Source organism: Lolium rigidum, chromosome 7 (genome assembly GCF_022539505.1).
Source record: "Lolium rigidum isolate FL_2022 chromosome 7, APGP_CSIRO_Lrig_0.1, whole genome shotgun sequence".
Taxonomy (NCBI): Eukaryota; Viridiplantae; Streptophyta; class Magnoliopsida; order Poales; family Poaceae; genus Lolium; species Lolium rigidum.
Window position 1 is genome coordinate 155,216,979 of NC_061514.1, and position 14,221 is coordinate 155,231,199.

Sequence of the window (14,221 nt, forward strand, 5' to 3'; positions counted from 1 at the left end):
TATCAACGACTTGTATACTACAACATGCAGTGGTATGCTGGGTCACCGCACAGTATGACCAACGCCGACGATACAACGACGATGATGAAAAAGATCGTCTGGCTAGGGACGAAAGGAGACGTCGTCGGCATGATCACGACGAGGAGCAATATGAGCGCCACGCCAAAGGAAAGTCGAGGGAGCAAGACGACGTGGATAGGCACTGGGACTGCCCCTTCTTCAGACACTGCTGGGATTCAGGAATGAGCCGATTGCCTACAATCGGAAATTGCCCAGAATGTAAACAAAAGAAGAAGGATGCAGCTAATGTGTCTGTGTTTAAGCGTCTAGGGCCTCTCCCGCCTCGGAACAAGCATGCTGAGTCCGCTCGGGTGGAAGATCTCGAGGAACTAGAGGACGATGATGAAGAAGACAAGTATCATCGGCCAAGGTGGTGCCACCGATGGGCTCAGCCGTTCCCGAAGCGAAGGGTTCGGCGTCTGCGTGGGTTGGAGGAAGCTGAAAGATTATACCGCACACGTTGAGGAAGGCACGGCCTGATCCGGCCGCCAAAATTCAGCGAACCCCGGACGAAGAAGGTCGGCCACAAAGAAAAGAGTGGCGCCCCGGCAAAGGAAAGCCGATGATGAGACATCGGGCTGGCACAAACATGGTCTTCATCCTTCCAACGGAGTTTAGCGCTCCAGGATTATACGAAGCACCTGTGGCACAACTGGACTGCGGCCCACGGCCGGTCATCTTTGAGAAGCCACGAGAAAGAAGTTACAGGCATCTGAAGGCCCTGTACTTGCGAGGATACATCAATGGGCAGCCTGTCAACAAGATGTTGGTGGACACCGGAGCGGCAGTTAACATTATGCCATACTCCATGCTACGTCGGTTGGGACGCTCCAGCTCGGATCTGATCAAGACCAATGTAACATCGAGCAATTTCAACGGCCAAGCATCTGACGCACAAGGTGTTCTGAATGTGGATCTGACCGTAGGAAGGAAAACTATCCCTACGACGTTCTTTATTGTCGACAGCAAAAGCTCCTATGCTGTCCTACTAGGGAGAGATTGGATCGACGCCAACTGTTGCATTCCATCCACAATGCACCAATGCCTATTACAGTAGGATGGAGATGAAGTAGGAGTCGTCCACGCAGATGATTCAGCCGAGATCTCGACGGCTGGCATGAACGTTTGGGAGACATCAGGCCAAGAGCCACTCTCAGGCATCAATTTGGACGACTGTGAGCGCATCGATGTGACAAAGAACGGGGTTAGGCTGGTTTTATCCACCGGCCTGACCGTGTAACAAAAGCAAACATCGATGGACGAACGTGGCGATGCCGATCCAGTTGATCGGCCCCAAGGATCTATGGAGGAACGTTACAAAACCTTCATCGAGCAAGCAACGTGGAGGCCGATTCCAGCAATCGGCCAAAATTATTCTCACCTTCCATTCTGCCTGGGTTCAACGCCAATCTAATGGGAAATGGGGTTACATCGGCTAATGAGCTAGAAGGAGTCCACACTGGTCCTAATCAAGCCGATGTTCACACACAGCGCCCTGGCTAACCACAGAGCCGATTTCAGCAGTTCCCTAACAGAATCGGCTCGGGGGACACCTAATCGGATGAGCATGTGCGATACATGTGCAGTGAGATATTGGGGGCCAATAGAAAAATCGGCCCGTAAAAAATAAAAAAATATATATATATCTCGCATGATATGCAAGGGACAAAGCCGATGCACGGCCATCGACTCTAGCACAAATTTTATGGGATCTACCAGTAGCATGTGCGAAACACAAGGATCTCCAGCTCTGTGTCAGAGGAGTTCTACTTCTGAGCCGTTGTGTGATCATTTGCAATATCGACTTTCAATGGAGGAGGGGTGATCGGTTCTGCATGATAGTTCTCTCAGACATGATCGAGTCCAGGTCCATTTGTCTGAATGGCGTACCCTCGTCTCTGTTTCGCCTTGATTGAGACTCGGGGGGCAGCTGGCCTGGTGGATGCTCTATTTTTGAAAGCCGATTGGGTGGCCATCGGCTAGTCCTGCGCCGCGATTTTCGTCAAGGGTGGTGATCCGGCGGAATTCAAATTCATTAATCGAAATGATGAAGGATAGATCATAAAGGCTTGATGCGCTGACATCGGCTTATTGAGTTTTGACCAAGATTGCAGTCACCCCGTGGTCGAAGAGATGAAGGGCGGATTATGAGAGACCGATGCGTTGCCATCGGCTCATTGAGAATCGGTTTAAAAGAAATCGGCAAAATCAAATTGGGGAAACTTCTTCATTAATGAACAAGATTTCTTACAAAGGAAGAGCCGATTGCTCAAAGAAGGAAGAACAAAAGAAGGGTCTATTGACCAATCTACTACTGCTAGGCCTACACTAGTAGATCCTAATCTACGGTCCATCGCTGCCCTCGTCGTCATCCTCGGAACTCTCATCGGCACTGCTGCCGATGGGCTCCTCGTCGCTACTCCCGTAGCCCTCTACGGGAGCTTCATCCTCGTCTTCATCGTCGCTGCTGACATCGTCCCACCACATGCGGAGGCGTTTCGCCGGCGGGTAGCCCTCGAGGGAGTCGTCGTCGTCGTCATCTTCCTCTTCCTCTTCTTCAGAGGTGGGGCAGCCGTCCCAGGGGAACCGGTCGTCCTCGCTTTCCGACTCCAGTTCCCCATCGGCGAGGAACTGAAGATCTTCATCCCCGCTGGTCAAGGACTGGTCGTCTTCGGACCAGATGGAGGAGGCGTGGTCTTCCTGGTCCCATTCTTCTGGGGCGCGGATGTCCTCCGGCGTCTCGCGGGAGGAGGAAGACCCGTAGGAAAGATCGGAGGAGGAGGAGGAGGAAGAAGACATGGTGGCACAGGAGGGTTTTTGGGTGCTAATGCGAGGAGGATGAAGGAGGAGCAAGCTGTTTAGAACGGTTAAATAAAAGGGATATGAGGGAGATTCAATGCCACAGCAGTTTCCGAGGAGATGGTGCCCAACAGAAAAATTTCGCAGGCCACGTGGAGAAGTGGAAAGGGCAAGGCATCATGATGAAGGATTCTGCGGTGGGTTCTGCTCTGCCACGACATGACCCGACGAAAGAAAGCGTAATGATTTTGGAAATGTCATTTCCAAAACCAGGGGGCATGTGTTATCACCAGAATTTGACCGAGTCAGAGGTGGGCCGCGATCAAGATGGGCTTAAAGATTATATACGGAAGAAATACGTGAATCGGCCTTATATGCAAAGTTTGGGCTAGTTTGCCCTTGTATCTGTAACATATTAGATTACGTGTCGGTTAGTTAGAGTTTTACCCGTGCACGGTTAGGTGCACGCTTGAATTAGAAAGTCCCTTGGACTATAAATATGTATCTAGGGTTTATGGAATAAACAACAACCAACGTTCAACACAATCAATCTCGGCGCATCGCCAACTCCTTCGTCTCGAGGGTTCTTCCGGTAAGCACCATGCTGCCTAGATCGCATCTTGCGATCTAGGCAGCACAAGCTTATTACGTTGTTCATGCGTTGCTCGTGCTGAAGCCTTTTTGATGGCGAGCAACGTAGTTATCTTAGATGTGTTAGGGTTAGCATTGTTCTTCGTATCATATGATGGCGTAGTGCAACCCTTATACATCTAGCCGCCCTTACACCTATCTTAGGTGTAGGGGCGGCACCCCGCTTGATCATTGTTTAGTAGATCCGATCCGTTACGGTTGTTCCTTGTTCTTCAAGGATTAATTTAATATCCGCAATAGTTAGGCCTTACAAAGGGTTGGAGGATCCAGCGGCGTGTAGGGTGTAGTTTGCTAGCCCTAGACAGGATGTTCCGGGGATCAACCACGTGTTGGTTTTTAGGCCCTGTCTAGGATCGGCTTACGATCACCGTACGCGAGCGCGAGGCCCAATCGTGAGTAGGATGATCCGATTATGCGGTGAAAACCCTAAATCGTCGTAGATCGCTTTAGCTTTATCTTGATCAAGCGGGACCACCATATATTCGTACACCTCGTGCGAATCATGGGTGGATCGGCTCTTTGAGCCGATTCACGAGACAACCCGAGAGCCGATCGAGGCTCGTATTTAACGTTTACGTGTATGCCATGCAGGAAACTAAGCGAGGCATCATCCAACACCTTCCTGACCAGGTATAGGTCAGGTGGCACGCCCTTGCGATAGCATCGGACGTGTGACCAGAAGGCTTTGCGGGCCGTCGCTCTGAGGGACTGGGGCCAGCCGCAGCCCTAGTTGTTCCCGGCTCTACGGTGTTGCCAGTCGCTGCCCGCCGGTGGGTTTCTGACCGCAACAGAGATGAACCGAATCTGCAGTTGTTTCTGAGACACACGCTCACGGACAAAGTGAAAGTCAACTTCAATGTGCTTTGTCCTTGCATGAAAAACTGGATTGGATGAGAAATATGTGGCACCAATATTGTCACACCAGGAGGCTGAACCTAAGCAACACCAAGCTCCTTCAGTAACGAATGTACCCAAACAAGCTCAGTTGTAGCATTATCAAGAGCCTTGTACTCTGATTCAGTACTCGACCGTGAGACAGTAGACTGCTTGCGAGCACTACAGACGATCAAATTACCTCCATAAAAGATGGCATAACCCCCCGTGGATCGCCTGTCATCCATACTACCAACCCAATCTGCATCTGAAAAGGCAGAAAGTAGCATAGAAGAGGAAGACCGGAACTGCAGTCCACTATCAACTGTGTGATGAACATAGCGAAGAATGCGTTTAACAGCAGACCAATGAGGTGTACGAGGCTCATGAAAATATTGACACACCTTGTTGACCACAAAGGACAAATCAGGCCATGTCATAGTGAGATACTGAAGACCACCAACAATACTGCAATACTGAGTACCCTCCTTAGGAGACAATAGATCACAGTGCTGCAAAGATGTTCAGATGACGCCATAGGTGTAGTCACATGGGTGCACTTCAACATGTTTGCACGCGCAAGAAGCTCCGGGGCATACTTGCGCTGTCGAAGAACAAGACTGCCAGACGTGGGTGATGACACCTCAATCCCCAGAAAATAGTGAAGTACACCAAGATCCTTAACGGAGAACTCAGAGCGAAGCTGGCTGATTAACTTGGGAATAGCATCAACTGTGGAACTGAGAACAATAATATCATCAACATAAACCAGTAGATAAACTGTAATATCCGAACATCGCAGAACAAACAACGATGTATCAGCCACAGAGGGAGAAAAACCCAATGAGCCAAACACAAAGCCGAGATGAGCATACCAAGCACGAGGAGCCTGCTTCATTCCATATAATGACCTGACCAACTTGCAATAGTGGCCAGGTTTGTCAGAGTCAACAAAACCAGGAGGTTGACGCATATATACTTCTTCATCGAGAAAACGATTAAGAAAAGCGTTATAAATATCAAGCTGACGAAGGTGCCATTTGTGATAAAGAGCCATAGATAGCAGCAGACGAATGGTAGTTGTCTTAACCACATGACTGAAAGTCTCATCATGATCCAAACCATAACGCTGTTTGTACCTTTTTGCAACAAGACGTGCCTTGTACCTCTCAATGGAACCATCTGCATCGAGCTTCACCTTGAACACCCACCTAGAATCAATCAAATTCACACCAAAAACAGGAGGTACCAATTGCCAAGTCTGATTAGCCTGAAGAGCAGGAAATTCAGTCTCCATAGCATCACGCCAGTGAGGAATGCGGAGAGCCTCTTTGTATTCACGAGGCTCATGAGTATGTTTTAGTGCCGCATGAGCCGCAAGCACACAAGTCCAGGCAACAGTGCCATCGGTACGCTTTTTAGGCTGATGTATACCGTGGCGTCGACGTGTCATAGGTCCAGCTGGTGGTTGAACAGGAGCAGACTGTGTGGTCATAGGTGTTGTTATATCTGCAATGGAGGAGGATGAGGATGGTGCCGCAGCTGAAGAAATCGGAGGTGTCACCAATGGGGAGACACACTCGCTTGTTGGCGCTGAAGGAGACAGCAACAGCAGATTTCTGGCAGCAGATGCATGCATACGAGGCGAAGATGCTCCAGGTGAGGCAGGAGGGGACGCAGGGGACGCATGTGCAGCATGTTTTCTAGTCGCCGATTGTTGGTGTATGGCTGCACGCAGCCCGATGCAACACCATGCAATTCCTGATCGACGTGATCAGATGACGAGACTGTCGCGTCCAATACCTGCACAATGGTTAGCAAGCAAAGGCGAGGCATGTGCAACATCCATAAATTGGTCAGCGGAAAGTAAGGAAGACTCCGACACAGGCGATAGATCATGAGAGTGTGGCATGTTGGAAAAAGGAAACACATTCTCGTAAAAAATAACGTCCCTGGAAATGTAGACGCGATTAGACGGAACATGAAGACATTTGTATCCTTTGTGAAGAGAACTATAGCCCAGAAACACACATGTCTTCGAAAAAAATCAAATTTATGATTATTATAGGGTCGAAGGTGAGGCCAACAAGCACACCCGAACACCTTTAAAAAGGTATAGTCAGGTGTTTCATTAAGAAGTCTCTGAAGTGGTGTTTCCATCGCAATGATGCGACTAGGAAGCCTGTTAATAAGAAAACAAGTTGTGGCAAAGGCATCATTTCAATAACATAATGGAACAGACGCATGTGCAAGTAAAGTAAGCCCGGTTTCAACAATGTGACAATGTTTACGCTCGATAGTGCCATTTTGTTGGTGTGTGTGAGGACAAGACACACGATGCGAGACACCCAAGTTGTGAAAGAAGGGATGGAGTTTCTCATACTCCCCACCCCAATCACTTTGTACATGAATAATCTTGCAATTTAGGAGATATTCAACATGTTTTTGGAATGGGAGAAACACATCATAGACATCAGATTTATGTTTGAGTAAATAGAGCCAAGTGAAATAACTGTAAGCATCAACAAAACTCACATAAAAATGATATCCACTAACAGAAGTTTGGGCAAGACCCCAAACATCAGAATAAATAATCTCTCATGGAAATTGTGTTACACGAGCAGACAAGGAAAATGGCAACTGATGGCTCTTCCCTTGCTGGCAAGCATCACAAACAGATTCAATTTTATTGGACTCATGTGTAGATGGTAACTCATAACTATGAAGAAATGTTGAACGACTTGTAATGCTGGATGTCCTAGACGATGATGCCACATATCACGCGACACCTTGACACTGGAAAGGGCTTGCTTGATGACAGGCGCTTTAATCTCATAGACACCTCCACTGCAATGACCTCTAAGGATGGGTGCTCTCGTGTCAAGGTCCTTTATAAAAAGATCATGAGGATGAAGTTCAATGAACACATTATTATCATGGGAAAGCTTACTCATAGACAACAAATTTCGAGTGGCTTTAGGAACATAAAGGACATTATTTAGAGCTAGAGACCTAGAAGAAGGAGTGGATTAAATAGGTTGACCAACATTATGAATGTGCATACCTGGTTGATTACCCACAAGTATAGGGGATCGCAACAGTCTTCGAGGGAAGTAAAACCCAAATTTATTGATTCGACACAAGGGGAGGTAAAGAATACTTATAAGCCTTAACAACTGAGTTGTCAATTCAGTTGCACTGGAAAAGCACTAGTAACAGGGGTGATGTGAAAGCAGCGATAATATGAGAGCAGATAGTAACGGTAACACATCAGCGAGTAGCTGATAATATGAGAGCAATGGCACCAGAAAATAGTTGATACTACTTCCAATGACATGTAGAACGAGTATATGATGATGAAAGATGGACCGGGGTTCCCAGCTATCTGCACTAGTGGTAACTCTCCAATAACAAGTGTTGGGTGAACAAATTACAGTTGGACAATTGATAGGATTGAAATAGCATTAAGAAAGAACATCAATATTATTAATCATGTAGGCATGTTTCCCATATATAGTCATACGTGCTCGCAATGAGAAACTTGTACAACATCTTTTGTCCTACCAGCCGGTGGCAGCCGGGCCTCTAGGGAATCTACTGGAAATTAAGGTACTCCTTTTAATAGAGCACCAGAGCAAAGCATTAACACTCCGTGAAAACATGTGATCCTCATATCTAAGCCTTTCCCTCCAGTTGTCCCAATTTCTGTCACTTTGGGGCCTTTGGTTCCGGACATAGACATGTGCATACAACTTGTAGATACAATCTAAGCAATAAGTATAGAGCTTAAATCTAAGATCATGCCACTCGGGCCCTAGTGACAAGCATTAAACACAACAAGATTGCAGCAACAATAACTTCACAAACTTTATAGATAGACTAATCATAATGTAACAATCCATCGGATCCCAACAAACACAACACCGATTACATCAGATGAATCTCAATCATGTAAGGCAGCTCATGAGACCATTGTATTGAAGTACATGGGGGAGAGAATACCAACTAGTTACAGCTAGAACCCGTAGTCCATGGGGGAACTACTCACGGAGCATGATGGAGGCGGTGGCGTCGATGGAGATGGCTTCCGGGGGCACTTCCCCGTCCCGGCAGGGTGCCGGAACAGAGACTTTTGTCCCCCGAATTGGAGTTTCGCGATGGTGGCGGCGCCCCTGGAGTCTTTCTGGAGTTTCGTCAATCGGTCTCGCGTTTTTTGGTCGAAAGGGGTCTTATAGGCGAAGAGGCGACGCAGGAGGGTGCCTGGGGGTCCCACACAGTAGGCCGGCGCGGCCAGGCCTGGGGCCGCGCCGCCCTATTGTGTGGTAGCCCTCTGGACCGCCTCCGACTCTCCTTCGGTGTTCTGGGGTCTTCCGGGAAAAATAAGGTTCTGGGCGTTGATTTCGTCCAATTCCGAGAATATTGCCCGAACAGCCTTTCTGGAACCAAAAACAACAGAAAACAGGAACTGACACTTCGGCATCTTGTTAATAGGTTTGTTCCGGAAAATGCATAAAAACATTATAAAGTGCAAGCAAAACATGTAAGTATTGTCATAAAACAAGCATGGAACATTAGAAATTACAGATACGTTGGAGACGTATCAGCATCCCCAAGCTTAGTTCCTGCTCGCCCTCGAGTAGGTAAACGATAAAAAGAGTAATTTCTGTAGTGACATGCTACTTACATAATCTTGATCATACTATTATAAAGCATATGAGATGAATTCAGTGACTCAAGGCAATGATCTATAGTTGCTAACAAATAGATAACATATAGCAAAACTTTTCATGAATAGTACTTTCAAGACAAGCATCAAAAGTCTCGCATAAGAGTTAACTCATAAAGCAATAAATTCAAAGTAAAGGCATCGAAGCAACACAAAGGACGATATAAGTTTCAGCAATTGCTTTCAACTTTCAACATGTATATCTCATGGATAATGGTCAGCACAAAGTAATATGATGAATGCAAATAAGAAAGTATGTAAGAATCAATGCACAGTTGACACAAGTGTTTGCTTCTAAGATGGAAGGAAGTAGGTAAACTGACTCAAAATAAAGTAAAAGAATGGCCCTTCGCAGAGGGAAGCAGGGATTAAATCATGTGCTAGAGCTTTTTAAGTTTTGAAATCATATAGAGAGCATAAAAGTAAAGTTTTGAGAGGTGTTTGTTGTTGTCAACGAATGGTAGTGGGCACTCTAACTACCTCATCAACCAAACTTTCAAGAGCGGCTCCCATGAAGGACGTTATCTCTACCAGCAAGGTAGATCATCCCTCTTCTCTTTTGTTTACACATGTACTTTAGTTTCATTATTTATGGATGACACTCCTCCCAACCTTTTGCTTTCACAAGCCATGGCTAACCGAATCCTCGGGTGCCTTCCAACATTCACATACCATGAAGGAGTGTCTATTTGCAAAATTAAGTTGCTTACTGATGAATCAGAGCAAAACACGTGAAGAGAATTATTAATGAAGGTTGATTAATTGGGGGCTGGGAACCCCGCGCCAGCTCTTTTTGCAAAATTATTGGATAAGCGGATGAAGCCACTAGTCCATTATGAAAGTCTGTCAGGAGTAAATGACAAGATTGAAAGATAAACACCACATACTTTCTCATGAGCTATAAAACATCAACACAAATTGAGAAGCATTTGAAGGTTTAAAGGTAGCACATGAAGTATTTACTTGGAATGGTAGGAAATACCACATAGTAGGTAGATATGGTGGACACAAATGGCATAGGTTTTGGCTCAAGGTTTTGGATGCACGAGAAGCATTTCCTCTCAGTACAAGGCTTTGGATAGCAAGGTTGTTTGAAGCAAACACAGGTATGAACCGGTACAGCAAAACTTACATAAGAACATATTGCAAGCATTATAAAACTCTACACTGTCTTCCTTGTTGCTCAAACACTTTTACCAGAAAATATCTAGACCTTAGAGAGACCAATCATGCAAATCAATTTCAACAAGCTCTACGGTAGTTCTCCACTAATAGGTTTAAACTACATGATGCAAGAGCTTAAACATGATTATGAGAGCTCAAAACAATTGCCAAGTATCAAATTATTCAAGACATTATGAAGCACTTTCTCTTTCCAACCAAATATCGATAAATGCAGCAGTTTTCAACTCCGCCATGAACATTAAAATAAAGCTAAGAACACCAGTGTTCATATGAAAAAGCGGAGCGTGTCTCTCTCCCAAACAAGGATTGCTAAGATCCAAATTTATTCAAACATAAACAAAAATAAAAAACAAACAAACGCTCCAAGTAAAGCACATATGATGTGACCGAATAAAAATATAGTTTCAATAGAAGAAACCTGATAAGTTGATGAAGAAGGGGATGCCTTGGGCATCCCCAAGCTTAGACGCTTGAGTTTTCTTGAAATATGCAGGGATGAACCACGGGGGCATCCCCAAGCTTAGACTTTTCACTCTTCTTGATCATATATCATCTTCCTCTCTTGACCCTTGAAAACTTCCTTCACACCAAACTTCTCATAAACTTCATTAGAGGGGTTAGTACTAAAAAAAAACTTTAATCCACTTTAGTCCTGTAGTGACACATTGCAAGAACTCAATAAAACATTAGCTACAGCTCTCCACGTCTAGAAAGCCTCACTTAAAGTCCACAAGAGACAATGCAAAAAACAGAGACAGAATCTGTCAAAACAGAACAGCCCAGTAAACACGAATTTTTAAACGGTACTTCCGTTGCTCAAATCAGAAAACTCAAAACTAATGAAAGTTGCGTACATATCTGAGGAACACGCACGTAAATTGGCAGATTTTTCTGAGTTACCTACAGAGAACCATACCCAGATTCGTGACAGATAGAAATCTGTTTCTGCGCAGAAATCCAAATCTAGCATCAACCTTCTATTAGAGACTTTACTTGGCACAAAATTGCAATAAAATAAAGATAAGGAGAGGTTGCTACAGTAGTAACAACTTCCAAGACACAACAAAACAGTAGCAAAATAAAGACATGGGTTATCTCCCAAGAAGTGCTTTCTTTATAGCCATTAAGATGGGCTCAGCAATTTTAATGATGCTCACATAAGGATGAGAGTTGAAGCAAAAGAGAGCATAAAAAAGCAAGTTCAAAACACATTTAAGTCTAACCCACTTCCTATGCATAGGAATCTTGTACACAAATAAATTCATGAAGAACAAAGTGACAAGTATAAGAAGATAAAACAAGAGTAACTTCAAAATTTTCAGCGTATAGAGAGGTGTTTTAGTACCATGCAAATTTCTACAACCACATTTTCCTCTCTCATAATAATTTTCAGTAGCTTCATGGATAAACTCAACAATATAACTATCACATAAAGCATGTTTCTCATGATCCATAAACATATAATTTTTATCAAGCTCAAAAATAGCGGGATTAAAACTTTCAAACCCACTCTTATCAATAATATAACAAGATGATTGATCATTCTCAAAAGATATGGGACTCCTAGATAAAGTCAAGACTTCTCCAATCCCATTTTCATTAGTAGTACAATTAAATTTATCAAGTAACATAGGACCATCATCTAGAGATTTATCATAAACATTTGCCAAGCAAAACTCTTTAGTACCATGCATTTCGACATCAGGCACAAACAAAGCATTATCATAAGATTTATCAAAGTAGCATGGATTATCATAAATGACAGTAGCATAATTATTCTCACAAGTTTTACTCATAGGGAATATTTCAAGAAAATCCACAGGAACATAACATTCAACCTCCTTTGGTAAGCATGGAGGACAATCAAATAGTGTAAGAGATAAAGAGTTACTCTCATTAGAAGGTTGGCATGGGTAGCTAATCCATTCTTCCTCCTTTTGTTCATTACTCTCCTCTTCTTTTTCATCCAATGAGTTTTCAGGTTCATCAATTTCCTCCTTTTTTCATCCAATGAGCTTTCAGGTTCATCAATTTCTTCTTCCACTGGTTCCTGCAAATTGTGAGTGCATTCTTGTGCATTAATGAGTCTCTCTTTATAATCAATGATATAAGGATTATCACTATAACTTTCTATGTAAAAATTAAGGATAGAAGAGACATAATCTTTAAGGTCCTTACAAACAACACAAGTTTCATAATTTTTAGCAATGAAGGATTCTATCTCAGAGGCTCCCATAAATATGACAAATTGTTCTACCTCTTCGAACCCAAAATGAAGATAGCTATTCCAATTATAGTTCTTAATTAAAACTTCCTCACTAAAGCCACATTGAAATTTAAGATGTTTAGTATCCTCTTTAGAGCAACAGTTTATATCATGGCGTTTAAGCAAGATTTTAGCAATTGTATTCAGTTTTTCTATCACAGCACTCATAACTTTTCCCTTTCTTGATTTTCTATAATTATTATATAATACTATAAGCTCCAAATAGGTTGTAGGTTCTCCCATAATAGCAGTTTTTAATTTTTAGGTTTTTCAAATTTTTATGGATTTTCGGGTATATAGGGAAAATAAAACAAGACAAAAAGAAACTAGACAAAAGTAAACTAAGCAAAATAAAACTAGACAGAAATAAACTAAGCAAAACAAAATAAAGTAAAACAGAGAGAGAGGTGGAGTGTACTCCCCAGGTGAACTTATGAGTAGAGCTATGCCTCCCCGGCAACGGCGCCAGAAAATAGTCTTGATGACCCACAAGTATAGGGGATCGCAACAGTCTTCGAGGAACTAAAACCCAAATTTATTGATTCGACACAAGGGGAGGTAAAGAATACTTATAAGCCTTAACAAGCTGAGTTGTCAATTCAGCTGCACACTGGAAAAGCACTAGTAACGAGGGGTGATGTGAAAGCAACGATAATATGAGAGCAGTAGTAACAGTAACACATCGGCGGTAGCAGTAATATGAGAGCAATGGCACCGAGAAAATAGTTGATACTACTTCCAATGACATGTAGAATGAGTATATGATGATGAAAGATGGACCGGGGTTCCCGGCTATACACACTAGTGGTAACTCTCCAATAACAAGTGTTGGGTGAACAAATTACAGTTGGGCAATTGATAGGATTGAAATAGCATTAAGAAAGAACATCAAGATTATTAATCATGTAGGCATGTTTCCCATATATAGTCATACGTGCTCGCAATGAGAAACTTGTACAACATCTTTTGTCCTACCAGCCGGTGGCAGCCGGGCCTCTAGGGAATCTATCGGAAATTAAGGTACTCCTTTTAATAGAGCACCGGAGCAAAGCATTAACACTCCGTGAAAACATGTGATCCTCATATCTAAGCCTTTCCCTCCAGTTGTCCCAATTTCTGTCACTTTGGGGCCTTTGGTTCCGGACATAGACATGTGCATACAACTTGTAGATACAATCTAAGCAATAAGTATAGAGCTTAAATCTAAGATCATGCCACTCGGGCCCTAGTGACAAGCATTAAACACAACAAGATTGCAGCAACAATAACTTCACAAACTTTATAGATAGACTAATCATAATGTAACAATCCATCGGATCCCAACAAACACAACACCGATTACATCAGATGAATCTCAATCATGTAAGGCAGCTCATGAGACCATTGTATGGAAGTACATGGGGGAGAGAATACCAACTAGCTACAGCTAGAACCCGTAGTCCATGGGGGAACTACTCACGGAGCATGATGGAGGCGGTGGCGTCGATGGAGATGGCTTCCGGGGGCACTTCCCCGTCCGGCGGAGTGCGGAACAGAGACTTCTGTCCCCCGAATTGGAGTTTCGCGATGGTGGCGGCGCCCCTGGAGTCTTTATGGAGTTTCGTCAATCGGTCTCGCGTTTTTAGGTCGAAAGGGGTCTTATAGGCGAAGAGGCGGCGCAG